The following is a 15,598-nucleotide window of genomic DNA, read 5'->3' as shown; positions in this document are numbered from 1 at the left end:
GTGTGTGGGATGGTGTGAATGTGTTTTGGGGTATGGTGTGGGATGGGAGTATGTGGGGGCTGTGGGAGGATGTGTAGAGGTTTATGGCGAGGGGGTGGGAGTATGTGTGGGGGCTGTGGCAGGATATGAGTGTCTGTAGGGTTATGGTGGGTGTTGGGAGTGTGTGGGGGGTCTGTGGGAGGGCTTGGGGCTATGGTGGGGGGGTTGGGAGGGTGTGGGTGTGTAGAGGTCAATGGTGGGTGGTGGGAGTGTGTGTGGGGGCTGTGACAAGGTGAGAGGGGTTATGGTGTGGTGTGTGGGAGGGTGTGCATTTCTCGGGGGGGGGAGCAGTCCTCAGAGTCCCTGGAGTGTGCCAGTCCCTGGATCCGCATGTGGTGGTGGTAAGTGGGGCCAGCCTTGCCCATAGTGCAGTTCTCTACACTCCTACCCCAGTCCCTGGCTACAGTAGTTGCAGCATGTGGGGCCTGCCCCATAACATGCAGCTCCCACCTATGGCAGCAGTATAGGGGGCCAGTGAGCCCAATAATGCTGCTGCCTGAGTTTACAGCCTTAGGTGATGGCAGGGTGTGAGGCCAGCCGGCCCTATAACACGCAGCTTTTGCACTCCCACCTGAGTTCCTGGCTGCATGTGGTAGCAGTGAGTGGGGTGAGCCCATCCGGACCCCAGAGTGCACAGCTCCCCACACTCTTGCCCCTTTCCCCGAGCGGGAGTCCCGAAGCCCAGCCCAGTATGGCCCTTACCTGAATTCCTGCTCTTGCAGGCAGGAGACTGGGAATAGCCCCTGAGGGGCAGGCACAAGCTCTGTCAAGCAGAGGCCTCATGTCTAGCGTCCCCTAGCTCAGGGCTGGGGTGGGTCAAGCCAGCCTGGGGTGAAGGGGTGGTTGCTTAGCAACCAGAGCCACGCCTTCTGCATGGAGGTGTTGGCTTGCAAAGGGACATTGAGGGCCAGGGATTACAGAGGGCTCATGGAGGGGTCCCATGGGACAGATGGAATCGCCTGGCAGGCCAGATTTTGCCTGCCCCTGGTCTAAATGGAATTATAAAATTACATTTATTTTTTTCTTCCATGCCAAAAATATTCTTTTTGTTTTAAAGATGTTTTTCATAAGCTATTCCATGTGCAAAGTTGTTTAAAATGATGTACCAGCATTATAGGAAGTTAGAAGGGATATGTTAAATTTTCATTTATATTTTCTTAACATTTGCATATTCTTATATACAAGACATAAGCAAGATTTTCCTAGTTTGTAGGTTTTTGGGATGGGGAAAGTAAAAAAAATAGAGCTGGCAAAACTATCTTGAGTTGATAACATTTTAAAGCAGACAATTTTGTTTTCTGTTAAGGGTAGAAGAACCTTGAAACACAAATGGATGTCTTCCAAACAGTACAAATTCTCTAATATAATAATTTGTTGATATGTTCTTTTTTGACTTGCTTTCTGTTTCTTTTTTTGAATCTTTAATTGCTTTTCACTCTCCAACATTTTAATACTCTCTCTCTTGCATAAAGTGAATAAAATATTTTTTGTTGAAAACTGTGCCCCTGAAATATATGAAGAGTTATTAAATTAGTTAAAATAAAGTTAATTTGTAATGTATTATCATTTTCAAGTTGAAGTGGTTTAGGATTTAGTTAAGATATAAGGGAAATATCTGGTGGTACAGGTCTTTTTGATGTCACAGTAGGTAAGGGCAGGATTGGATTGGGTGGCCAAGGCTGAAGCTACTGAAAGTAGACTCATGATGAGGTGGGCTTCCTGGGGTGGATATTGAACTTCAAAGCATTTTTTGCATTGGGATGTTAGGCTTGTATTCTCCTGGAGTGAGACTGAAGACATGCTTTAGTTTACACTGCAGATAATCCCATGATTTATTTTCATGTGCAAGTAATGAAGACCAAAACAGGTTTGAGTAATTTTGATGATCCTTTCTGGATTAGCTTTTCTTTCCTTGTTCATTCTCCCTTCTCTTGAGTTGTATTATATTATACTGTAATCTCATTCTTCAGTGCTTGTGCTCATTTCCTGTAGGGAACATGAAGATTAGAAGTTCCCCACCTCCCTTTGAAATGCATTATTTGGCTTCTGGAATTTTTTTTACCACCTTCATTGAACCATAAGAGCAGATGGAATGGAGGGGCCCTTCTCCCTGCTGACTTCACCCTTCCCTCCCTTGCTCCTTGGGTTGACCCAGGCCTGCTGCTGCCCACCCCCTGCCATGGGAGCCCGGCTTCTCCTCACCCTTGGGCCTGGTCCTCCCCCCGCATCAGGCCTGGACCCAGTCCTCCCCTCCCCCTGCTGCTGTGGTGGGGAGGGGTGATCAGAGCCAGACTCCAAGCAGCAAGAGGGAGGGGGGAGTGGGCCCAGACTTCAGGAGGGGGCACAGGGCTCCATCCCCACTCACTTCCCCCCCTCATCATTACTGATGGGGAATTGGTCTCATCTTAACTGTAGTTGCAACATCTGTGGAAAAAAACCCTCTCTTAATAAGGAGTCACTATGTGGGCACATCTACAAGTCACTGTATGGTGACAGTGGAAGTACTCAAGCATGGTGCAGTAAAGCAGGTTACTGGTAAATTTTGCTTCTACATTGCCCTAGCAGCATGCTATACCTGGGAAATGTGCTGATATGATGATGTAGGTGGCTATCACGTGTAGACACACGATTACTATGTCACCGTAGCACACTGTACAGCAATGTAGTGCATTGCTACGTCATTGTAAGGTGATGTGTAGACACACCCTGTGTTTACAACTATGAAGTCCTTTCATATATTAACCCAGCATACAGTACAGGAGACAGTTCCAGTTTAATGTTAAAGCCATATTTTATATCATAAAAATGTTGCCACCACTTAACACAACAACAAAAATTAAAATAACTTATTTGAAAGGTATGCATAGATAGATTATTTTGTGCTTCTTGAGAATAAGGTGGCCATAGCCGGAACCCGGAATAGCATGATCAGATATTCTGAAAGTGTTTCCCCCACCCACTGTGGTATTCCTAACAATGCACTTCAGTCCTAAATTTTTGTGCTGTTGTCATTTTACACTTTATATTTCTTGAAGCGAGATCAATGCATTATGACATGCATACCCTAAGCTGTGTGGGGACCAACAAGCTCCTTTTCAGTTTTGACTTAGCTCTGATATCAATTAGGTCTGCACATATAAAGGTAATTTATTCAGCCACTTAATTCCCTTAGTACCTCATGCTTTGTAACATTACCTGAGGTGTGGATGAGACTGTTATTGGATATTTTAATAACAGTTACTGTGTAACCAAGTTACATGTCTGAATTTGGTATACCACTTCAAAATGCCTTTTGGATGAGAGTATTCCAAGATAAATGTGCTCTCTCCAGCTGAAATATCAAATCCAAAAGTTGTATTGTAGATCACCAAATATCTTCATATTTCTCTCTGTCTTCATTTTCATGCCTGTATAAGCACTGTTGGAGAAATAGACAGTCTATAAAAAAAGTTAGTTTCTCTCTCTTACTCTGTGAAGTCTGAGAGGCAATTAAGCAGTAAACTACAGAATCTTGTATTCCAGAGTATTTTTGAATGTCCCTCATTGTTGAGAATGATAGTTCAATCAGTTTGTTGAACTTCTGTCCCAGATCCCCTCAAAATTCAAGTTAACTCACAGTTCTTCAACATCACAGGATGCTTTGCACCTCCCCTGTAAACCCCTCCACATAGGCTGAATGGGCTGGCCTTGGCCCAAGCTGTCTGCTCCAGCCAAGAAGACAGCCATGCTCTAGTGTCCCCCAGCTTCTGGCCTGAGCCACTGCAGATGTGCAGCTGCATTTCCAGAATCAAAAGTGAACGTCTGTTCACTTGCTTATCAGTTCAATCCATTCAGCTTACACTAACATGAGAAAATAGAATCGATTCAGCATTGAGCTTTTTGACTGTCTGTATTTAGGCTAAAAGAAGCTTATTTCATCCAATAGAGAATCCTAAGGTCAGTTAGAGATGGAGAAGAAATCTCATCATGGGAAGAAAAGCTGGAGCAAGGGGTATAAAAAGAGGATGGAATGGATTTATTTGGATAGGCAGAAGGGATGAAGAAAGAAAGCAAATGTGACATTTCTGTGTTAGTGATGAGGGAGAAGAAGAATAGAAGACTTACTTGGATTCTGTTTTCTCTTTGAAGAAGTCTTTGCAATCTGACCATGAGAAAACTGAGAGAGTTAGGATGTGGTTCTAAGGAGGGAGTAAAGGTAGTGAATACATGTCTGGGACTGCAAGTTTGCAGTTTGAGATATAATCACTGTGAAGAACTAAAATACTATAGTGCCTGTGTTGAAGTAAAGTAAAATTATTTATCTAATTAAAAAGCTTTATTGCTGACCCTTGTGTCTCATGTTAGCCAATAAAAATGCTAAAATTAGGAAGGAACTAATAAAAAGCAAAAACAATTTAGGAAGCTTTAAGATTAATTTCAAAGATACAATAATGCGAATGAAGTTGCATATAGATGTCATAGAGTTCCTCTTTAAGTATTTTTTACTGTTTTCCATGGATAAGATATCCCACAATTTCATAAAATATTTAATAATTTCCAGTTATGTTAGAAGGATTCCTTTATGATCATGCCTCTCAATGAGCCCTTCCCACTCATTGGTTTAAAAAATTACATGTCATTTACACAAACTTGGTGTGCCCATATTGCTACAGTTGAAAGCTATTTATTTCCAAAATAAAACATTATGAAGCTGACATAAAATTAAAACACCAAAGGACTGAATCACAGTCTTCCAAGTTTCCTGCATTGTTTTGTGTGGGTATGTGTTTCACTTAATGGGCCTTTGTTACATATTGCGCCCATACACATTTCTTTGCAGGTTAAGAGGTATGAGTCTGAGGCTACTACTCTGGCTGCTAGAGGCAGCTACTATAAAAGCTGATGAAGGAACTATGTACACTATCATCACAGCCCAGTAAAGCTTTTTAATAGCATACTTTCAAGAAACCATCCTAGCTTCCTTTATAAATCAAATAAACACGTGGCTCTTAGAAAAGCCCCAAGTCACATTTTCGTTACAGAATGGCTCTTATTAAAATTGCATCTTCATGTAACACACTTTGGCTTTGCATGCACTTGCATAACTTTTCTATTGAATCAGGGATAGCTTCAGACTGGTTCTATAACTGTAACTGAAAAATACAGGAAGGGAAAGATCAGAAACAGTGTTTCAGGTTCACTTGAAGTTTACAGGGCTGAAGGAAACTGTTGTGTAGCTGACACAAGTAACACTAAATAACACAGGTCCTCTGGAGCCAAACAGCATAGGATGAACAAATACCAATCTGATTCAGCAACAACCCTTTTTAGTGCCCTACACAGGCTGCCTTGTCACAGTATTCTATTCCTATTAACACATGGCTCATTGCCATTATTCCTGCTGAAATATTTCTTGAATTAGAATTTACAGTTATTTTCTCATTTCTTGAGAAGAGTAAGAAAAAAAATCCTACTTTCATTGGCTTTTAAACCAAACATGTATTTTTTTTTAAGTATGCCACAGCCTGCATACACAATGCACACATCTAGCAAAACAATAATCCTGTAGGGGAAGGGTTGAATTGAGAAGGACAGATCCTAATCTAGTGTAAACTGGAACAGCATTAGTAGAAGCCATTGTGATTTATGCCAGCTGAGAATGTGTTCCTGAATTTTATAAGGTGCTCTATTTTTTCCTGAAAGCAAAACAAAACAGGCAAATAAAACTGTAACTGTTCATTTCATTTCTGTGTTTAGTATGCCTACATTTTTCCCCTTTACCCTCTGCTTCTCCGTTGTCTTTCAATACTTGACCTTTTGTTTAGCTTATTTAGATAGCGATCCTGTTAAATCTTTCCCAGTACCAAAAAGTTAAGAACCAATGCATCATCCATGTTTCTTTTTCTGTTTTGACAGCTTGTCTTTACTGATTCAGAGCCTTTCCCAATCTCAAAAATTGGAAAAGGGATCTCTATAAACGGTTTTGATTGCATCAACTGCCCCCATTACATATGCAGCTGAAAGTAAATGTTATTTTTTATTCTTTACAAGCTTTTTTTCAGCTCGCCATAGTGGAGAGGATTTGGTGTGGACAGATACAGTGTGAGGGGAGAGGGGCAACTCTTGGTGGCAGAGGTCATTATGATTACCCCTGCTGAACACAAATTAATAGAATCTCCTCAGTTCCTTCAACCAAAAAAGTACTAGCTGAGCTGGAATATATATTTGAGAATAAATCAAGTCTTGATTTAAAGACATTGTGACAGAATACAGTACATCTCAGGTAAATTATTCAAGTGGTTAATCACCCTCAGTGTTTAAAACTTGAATTACTACTTTTCTGAATATATGTAATAGCAGCTTCCAACCACTGGATCCCATTATGCCTTTGTGCACTAAATTAAGCAGTCCTCTGCTAACAGAAATTTTCTCTTAAACTGCTATTGAATTTCCTCTTAACTCTCTCTTGGATATGCTAAATAGATTGAGATGTTTTAATATCTTTGTATCTGTGGGGGGGGGTTAAACTTTGGATGATTCTTATCACCCTTTTCAGAATCCTTGCAACTTTGTCAACATCTTTTTAATATACGTGTGGGGGGGGGTGTATTATGTATGTATGTATCTCATATCAAGTGGTAATGCTACTTTGACTTGACCTGACATTTCCATAGAAGTATGAATTGGATTCTATTACTTTTTGCTTGTCGTCAGCAGAATATTGTACTATATATCAATCAGTAACATCTAAGCAATTGCTTCTCCCAGTTGCTTTGGGGCTGCTGTAGCACTAGGCACTAGATAGAGGAGTTAAGGAAGCAGATCTCTCCTGAATTATTAATGCTTCCTCTTATAGCATCTCTACTGTCAAGAATTTCGTAACTTTTGAATGTTTATTTTGCAATCTTAAAGCTGTTTTAACTTTGTGTGTGTGTATCTATGTTGTCTAAGATAAAGGCACTGCACACAGATATTAGCTGCTGAATTTTGCAGCATGTCTTCAGTCTCCATTTTGTTACAGGAAAAGACAACATGTTCTGTTGCTGTTTGTATCAGGGTGTCCATCAAATAATCCCCAAGGCTCTGAGATTAAAGGAGCAGAACTAATCCCTAAATTCTTGATGCACTGGTGTTAGTTGCTGCTATCCCAGAAAAGGATATGCTTGTCACTTGGGGAACTGAGTTCAGGGAAGTGCAAAGAACTCTGTCTCCTTTTCACTAAGAAGAAACTCTCTGCTGGTTGAGGGGAGAATCACATTGACCAGACTACCTCATTTGGCATTAATAAGTAAAGGGAAAAGGGACCAGAAGTATAATGTAGAAACTGGAAAAAGACAGTAGCAAAAACAATCTAATCATTCCCAGTAGATGTGCTCAGTCTCCTGCATTGTATTTATGATAAATTGTATAACCACACCTGTATTCTGGTTGGTTTGTTGTTTTGTTTTTTAGCGGGGGGGTGTCATATGGTGACTGATTTGTTAGATCATTTCTTCCCATTGCTGCTGTATGGTTTTGCAGATCTACCACTCCTTTGACATCAGACAAAGGATCAAAAGACTTAACTGTATAGGAGAGAATGGAGCTGGAGTGGCTGATTATAAGCAGTGCATTTCATCCAATTATTTCATACACCTGGCTTAAATTATTTAGGTCTCTGTTGTGCTGTTTATAACCTGTGAAGCTTTTTCCCAACACAATTCTAGGGTCGGCAGTTTCAAAACAGTAAACACAAATAATAGGCTGGACAGCCTAATTGAAGATTTAGTTGGGTTTTTTTGTTTTTGGTTGGTTGTTTTTTTTTTTTTTTTTTTTGGAGCTCTCCCACAGAGAGGAAACTTCATTTTTACTAACCCAACATCTTTTCCCAACACAATTCTAGGGTCGGCAGTTTCAAAACAGTAAACACAAATAATAGGCTGGACAGCCTAATTGAAGATTTAGTTGGGTTTTTTTGTTTTTGGTTGGTTGTTTTTTTTTTTTTTTTTTTTTGGAGCTTGACTTTTTTTGAGTATTTCATATTCAAACCACTGTGTTCTTACTTGTGTTGAATAGAAATAATGTGCCTTTTACCCAGAGTATTGAATCAAATTACAGAGAAATTTACTTGCCTGCTCTGAAATGATTTTGTTCACTGTCAGCATTAACTTGGCAGTTGGACCTCACCATTGGTTTTCAATCAGTCCTACCTGACAGGAGTGAGAGTTGCTAATAAAGAAGCAAAAATGGGTGAAAAAACACAGGGGATATAAAGCAGTCACAGCTAAAAGACACAGATTACTCATTTTCTTTTTCAGCAAGTATACCCTGATCAGAATGAGAACTTGTATGCATTAAAGCCCAGAAAATAGGGGGAAAATGTAATTTCCTCTCTAACTAATGCTGTGACAGCCACAGGAAAACAAAATTAAAACATGCATCCCATTTGTAGCTAAAACATGTTTCCATGGATAGCAAATTGCCAACCATGACAGGTGATATGAAACTTTCTCTCAGCATGTGGTTTTTTTGTTTTGTTTTGTTTTGTTTTGTTTTGTTTTAACAACTGCTTTGGACTGGCTGTGACAGAATGAAAACAGTGCAGTTTTGTACCTTGTGCTTAATAGCCCACTGCTGAGTTTCACAAAATGCACCTAAACACATAACACTTTGATCTGTTTTTCAAAAAGTTATGTTTTTATAACAGAATCCAAAGGTGACCAAGAAGACCACTGTTCCCTCCCTTATTTTTCAGATGTGAGGTACAAGGGTATATTTTCACCATTCAAGTAAACTGTTTTATGGGAAGCATGGTTAGCTTAATCCACTTTCATGTATCTAAAAAAACCAAATAGTTTTTAAATATAGGAGAGTTGATGCAATGTGAGCAAAATTTTGTTCATGTATTTTTTCTGTATATTATTCACATATTTAGCAATGAGATACAGGAGGCACCATTTTTAGATTCTCTTGAGAGAATCATGATGTGAAAAAAAAATTTCATTGTCCTAACTACTTGGGGCAGAGACTCCATAAATTGCTTTCACACATTTTTATATCAAGTTATAGGCCTCTTGCATGGCAAATGTAATGCCCTCTTAAAGATCTGTATGTCAGATCTCAGAAATCTCATAATGCCAGAATGGCTTGATAACTTGCTTTCTACATACATAACTTAGGACTAGGTTTCTCCCTCCATCAAATACAGTTACCCCTTGCAGGCTCTGAAGTAGCTCTCCATCTGACTAAAGTAGTTCTTTGTTTCTCTTTACCTTTCTAACTTAGCATGTCATAATCTTTGAGAGTCATCCTCAGAAAATCCCTGTGGCTAGGGGGAGAAGTTATACATAAACTGGTTTAAACCTGTAACAGAACAGAAGCTCAATGCACATAAACCATGTTCAAAATGGTTGAAACTGGTTTAAGGAAAACCTGGTTGAATTTAGCATCAAACTTAAATGATTTGGGTCAAACCAGTTTATGAAACTTCTGTCCCAGACCGCTTCCTGGTTCAAGCTAAATCATGGTCCTCTGGCATCCCAGCATGCTTTCCAGCCCTGGACTGGGCTGTGCTGTCTGCTCCAGAGACCAGGGATGGCCCTGCCCCTCTGTTCCCTAGCTGGAGCAGTGAGCACTGGCTGACAAGGAGATGGGAAAGCCAGTCTACAGTGGGGGACTGCCCCTCTCCCAGTTAAACCCTGGCTGGGGTCTGGTAATAGGGATGGGGGTTAAACCCTCCTCCCCTTACTCAGATTTACTGCTGGCTGCAACTGTGGACTACAAATCCCAGAGGCACCTGGAAGCAGGAAGAGGAAGTGATGAGTAACCCTGCAGAATCCTGCTGCTGTGATTCAGGATTGCAAATCCCAGAGACCTCTGGAGCAGTAGGAAGAAGAAGTGAATGCAACCAGAGAGCCCTGCTCTAGCAGCTCTCTGACTTCTGGCCTGAACCACTGCAGGCATGTGGCTGAATTTTCTGAATGAAAGGTAAATGTCTGTTCACTTCTGTTTCAATTTAATCTGTGCAATTTACACTAACCTGTAAAGAATAAATTGATTCGGCCTCAGGTTTTTTGACTGTCTGTGTGGTAGTGAAGTGCTACATGCTGTATGTCACAGATGAAGAAGTGAGACACAAAGAAACTGACTGACTTGTCCAATGTCACACACAAGTTTTTGGAATGGAACAGGATATTGAACCTGGGTCTTCAAAATCTTACATAGGCATGCAAGCTGAGCACTCATCTTATACGGGGTTGGGGGAAAAGACTGCTAACCTAATTGGATGGCATGTGATACTAGTAATAAGCCTGGAGGTAGAAAAAGAAGCTGAAAGCATGGGGTACTTTGTACTTACCATGAATGGTTCAAGAAGCAAGCTAACTGTAGTTTTGGTTTAAAAGCTATTTGGAAGTTTCTACTCTACCTTGGAGTATCATCACTGTTGTTCAAAATGATTATTATTTAGGGTTACTATTTGGAGGTACAAGCTTGTTTGGGGTGTTCATAGCTGATGGTTTAAACAAATATGGCAAGGCTGCTGAATCCATATAGAAATCTCATATGTTGTCATCATATACTGTATAGGGCTTACAGGCAGAGTTAATTTTTGAACTCTTTGGAGGAGAAAGTGTTCCAGGGAAAAGTATAATGAACAGAGACTAAGATCAGTGAATGCTAAAAGAGAGCTAGAGAAATAAGTTAACATATTAAATTAATTTGCTTTTGGTATTAAGATTTCTTGTGCAACTATTTTCCTTAGTTTATACAAGTTGGGTTTTTGTTTGCACACAATAGCTTTTTGATGCTAGTCACATAATATGCAATTCATTTTCCTGCTGCAGCTCCTTGCAAGCAAGCCCTTCAGATTATTTGTACCCTCAGAGATGATTGCACAGGATTCTACATGTTCTGAGCACTGCTGTGCAGTCTCCAGGCCAGCTGCATTGCTGGGCATGGCAAGGTTCAGCATGGGCAAAGCCATATGGCTCTAAGGATTAAAAAGATGCAGTAGCTCTGACAAAGTAGATCAGTCAAGGTGTGCACCCTGGGCGGCAAGGGTTGGGCCATCTATGTCAACTGCAGCAGTTGAGCCAGCAGTGGCAGCAACTGGTATGTTTGCACCATTTCTCATAGGGCTCCTGGAGCTGGTGACGCAGTCGTCCAGTGCTAGCGATAATGCTGAGCTCTGGCAAACTCACAGGAGTGGCATGTGCTGGATAAAACTTGTGTTCTAGCCATTCCCATGTCCTGACAAGTTTATGTAACAGCAGATTTTGCCCCCTACTACAGTCGTAAAACATCCCTGATACAACGTACTGTTACTTGAACATTTTACAGATTAAAGGATTTTTACTTACAGGATACTGGAAACCATAAGATGGAGCAGTCCTGCCTGCAGTTGGGAGAACAGTATCACCTTTGACTTATTGAAAACCGAACAGTAGTTTGTTCAGTTTAGAAATATGATTTAGTGCATGTTAAGAAAGTATTTTCAGTTGAATTGGGCTTCTCTATTGTACTCTTGAGAAAAGTTATGTTCCTCTGAACATGCTCTTTTACACTGATTCCGCTTTAAAAGTTTCTGCTAGTTTGAGGAACCTGTCACTATTCCACATTTTAAGAACATTTTAATATTTGTCAAATCTGTAGAATCTTCCAAAATGAAAGACACTTTTCAAGTAAAGATACTGTGGAGAACATTTTCTCTTATTGAAATCTTAAACCATTCTGAAATTCTAGCTCCAACAGTGTAATTCACTAGCTTGAGGGAAAAATAATTGTGCAAGAATAATACCTACAGGATTAAGTTTCTAATATGAAAATGACTGATTCTCCATTATATTATAGAGGGGTGCATCTCAAAGAGCAGGAAAAACATATTTTTTTTTCCTTTAAAGAACTTAAGAAAATGCAAAATATGGAGGGAGAACTGTATTGTATTTCAAAATTAAGGGGGCCCATTTTAATTAAAAATGTAATTAGCTACCTCATAAAGAGAACTGAGAGAAAATACACAGTGCATTAAAAAACACAGTTGTCAGATTCGTAAAACTGCAGTTTGGAAATATTTCTTTTTTTTTTTTTTCATTTCTATATATTTCAGCACATGTACTTTGGTGTCCAGTCCTATTGATTTCAAAGGAAAGATAGATAATTGGTGAAAAGAATGAAAACATTATTGGAAATTCTGCCATGATTAAATATGAACACACACACACATACACACAATTGAGATCTCAGCTGAAATTAATGACTCGTATTGTCCAAACTTGACTTTAAAATAAGATTTAATCCGTGTAGTTATGAATGGAATAATTGATGTTGCCAGTAACAGACAAGGCCTGCTTTAGTTGTTATTAATTTGTTCATTTATGTGGCAGGCTACTTTAGTATGCAGAGAATGAGCTTTATGTGTTCTCTTCTGTTCGGCTGCCGGTTTTAAACCTCGAACGTATATGATCATTTCAGATTGCCTTGTGTTGCATGAAGTGACTCAGCATTTGTTGACTACAGATTTTGCTATGGACAGTGGTATTTTGGGATATTGCAGTCCTGATTTTGTGTAGTATATACAGGCAGGATGCAACACTGTTTAAAAGAAATAATGAGAAAAATATGAGAATAATAATAGTATGGGTGAAATCCATTCCTTATCTTATGTTGTGCTTATAAGTTAAAAGAACCATATGTTTAGGAAACAAGGTATAGTGAAACACCACCTAGATGGGTGCTGTCTCATAATAGTGTGCTTCCGTCCCATGAGAGAGGATGCAGAGTTCAATCTCCCCTACATGAGACTAGCTTCCCTTGTCAGTGGCTGCATCTACACAAATGTTGACTGTGCAGTAGCGCCACATAGCATAAAGCATGATGTGACACTACTGTGCAGCAGTAACAAGTTACTGCACAGTCAGCATCACCAAAAAGCCATTTGGGGACGCTACTGCGCACTGCAATCATTTAGTTCTTGTGTATGCAAGTACTAAATGACTGCGCAGGAACAGCTATGCAGTCATCATTTTGTGTAGATATGGCCAGTGTGGAGGTGGAGGGACAAGTGCTTTCTGGAATCAGTAATTTTATGGGATCCTATGCCCAGAGGAATGAAAGGGCCAGTGCTGTAGAAGCATAGGTGTTGACTGGCAGAAAGAACTCCTTGCGTCTAGTCCTCTCCCTTTGCACACATATTCCCAGGAAGAGGCTCAGTCTATCCCCTGTATCTTAAAGCAATGTTATCTGCTACCTGGATAACTCTTACATGAAGAAAAAATAGATGAAACAGCCTTGCATCCATGGAATTTTCACTGAATTTAAGGCTGGGATCTGCTTCCCACACTTGAGAAAACACCTAGATATTAAATTTAGTGATCTGCTCTGTAAACGATGGATCTCTGAGAGCTGTGTGGGCCACAGAGACTCTATAGGGACACAGAAACCCTGTGTTTTTGCACTGACTCCTGTCTCTCTCCTCCCCTCTATACTTTAGGGAAGTGATGTAATATGAAAGGATGACTAGGGCACCAGCACTGGGTGCTAATTCAAAGGGGGCACCAGAATGACAGCTGCAGAAGAAGTGACTGTTGTAGACTGTTGGATGAGTGTAAGATCAGGCAGCAGCAAACTGTGCTGCCTCCACAGCTTGTGAGAGGAGGTAAGCACTTCACCCCCAAAACTGCCTTGGCACCAAAGTTGGGACCCTTTGAGGCTGAAGTTGGGTTGGTTCTACATTGCTGTCAAGGGAATCCTATTACATTCTAATATGTGACAATTGTTTCCTCAAACAGTAAATACACAGTGATGGTCTGAATTGCAAGCTCAAACTCTAACCCTGTCTACTTCCAGTTCCTCATTCTTGCAGAATTCAGTCTCTGCAGAGTCCCAGGGCTGAGACTCCCATAAAGGAATGGGGAATGATACTAATCAAGCCATGCTCTGATCTTCTGTGTCTTCCTCAACTAACATTAGTTGTTTATCTTCATTAGCCCACATAGCTGATCTTGGTGGGGTTATAAAATGAAATGAGGAATGGTACAAAATGATAGTATAGAAAAGATAAAATTTGTCCTTTCTCTTCCCTGCTGATGGAAGTTGGTATTCCTCGTCAGCTTGAGTCAATTTCTTCTGGCACTGAGCTCACGTTTCTTGAATAAAGAAGCTCAAAATAAAAATGGGAAAAGATTTATAGTTAATTTTTCCTCTTCCCCTGTTCATAAATCTGCACACTGGAGTACACAACTTTGTTTTATTTACAAGCAGAAAATGGGGGAAAAGCCACTCTGAATCTCTATGATAAGTGAAAATGACGGTGTGTTTAATATTGGCACAGTGAAGGCTAGAAATGTTTCATCATAACTGTCCATCTGGTATCACTTTTGGAATGTTAGTAGGGCTTCAGTGAGGACTGAGCACTACATTTTAACCTTGTTGAGGGATGTAATCATGTTTTTGTTAATTTTGTTGGAAGCTAGCTGATTATCCCCATGCTACTACATAGACCATCTACCCCTTGGAGTAGAAATTCTATTTTCCTCACAGTAGGTCCTACATCATGAATCACATTGAAGTCTAATTTATTTTTTAAAGCTTGAAGAATCAGCTATATTTACTGTATGCTGAAATGCATCATTAAGAGAGAATTTGTCATTCATAATACTGTGTGGGAAATGAGGCTTTATCCTAATACTGCTGGGCTGTCTTAATAACAGTAGCCAAATTAGTGATTATTCAATGCCTTGATAATAAAAATGTATATCATTGTTGAAACAGAAATGTCAACAAACCATTCTGTCTAAAGGGAGAATATTTTGCATTTCAAATTCATTAACTCTTGATATGCAGCTCCATCAAAATAATAATTTACATCTCTTCCAAGTTATTTATAATAAGCTTCACTGATGCAAACCATATATCTTTTCATTGCCTTTCTGTTGCTAGTTGAAACTGAACATGAAAAGTAAATTGAAAAATTATTTAGAGCCAATAGGCTGACCATTTTTGCACAGCAGGGTTTATGTTGTCAGCAAATGCCTTTTTAAACAGCTGAAATGGAACACAGACCAATTCTTTGAAAGTTATCATTTTGTAGATTGCACAATAAGTTATTGAACTATTAATTGGTACAAAATATATCAAAGGATGCCTGAGTTTAAATTATTAATCTCAGTGATCTTCTGTTTTCACCTGCTAGAAAATGATACTAAAATGTTGGTTCTGTGCCAGAATTAATATTTTAATCCACATTTGCCTGTTTGCTTTATTTAAGAGAGGATGACAAAGTGGGGAATAAAAGATGCAGCTATTGCCAGATGAATATTATGCACTGTCTCTTTTTCTTATATGTCATTAGTTGAGTCTTTAAAACACTGGCCTGTGATGTTGATGATCTTCAGCTGCCCCTCCTAACAAAGCAACAGAAGCCAAATGTGTCTCAGAACCTCCTGGTTTTGAGGAAAGTCAGCTTGCTCCTAAACTGCTCATGGATGGGTAGAGGGGAAGGTAGGGGCAGTTCCTGCCTGCCGCTTCATTTTGCTGCTACATAGATTCATAGATGCTAGGGTCGGAAGGGACCTCAATAGATCATCGAGTCCGACCCCCTGCA

At 39.9% G+C, this 15,598-nt stretch overlaps 1 protein-coding gene and 1 long non-coding RNA gene across 2 annotated transcripts in view; both read left to right on the top strand.

The window, feature by feature from the left end:
* CLSTN2 (calsyntenin 2) overlaps positions 1-15,598 on the top strand; it is a 520,261-nt gene that overhangs the window by 270,722 nt on the left and 233,941 nt on the right. The gene's annotated exons all lie outside the window — the stretch shown is intronic.
* The window catches only part of LOC109308649, a 20,708-nt gene that overhangs the window by 2,972 nt on the left and 2,138 nt on the right, over positions 1-15,598 (top strand). Inside the window, exon 2 of the long non-coding RNA XR_002100662.1 lies at positions 5,677-5,679. This is a non-coding gene — a long non-coding RNA (uncharacterized LOC109308649). The remainder of the gene's footprint in view (positions 1-5,676; positions 5,680-15,598) is intronic.

This window comes from Crocodylus porosus, unplaced genomic scaffold (genome assembly GCF_001723895.1).
Source record: "Crocodylus porosus isolate Cpor-Errol unplaced genomic scaffold, CroPor_comp1, whole genome shotgun sequence".
In the NCBI taxonomy this organism is placed as follows: Eukaryota; Metazoa; Chordata; order Crocodylia; family Crocodylidae; genus Crocodylus; species Crocodylus porosus.
Note: the sequence above shows the minus strand (reverse complement) of the source record. Positions and strands in the feature narration are given on the sequence as shown.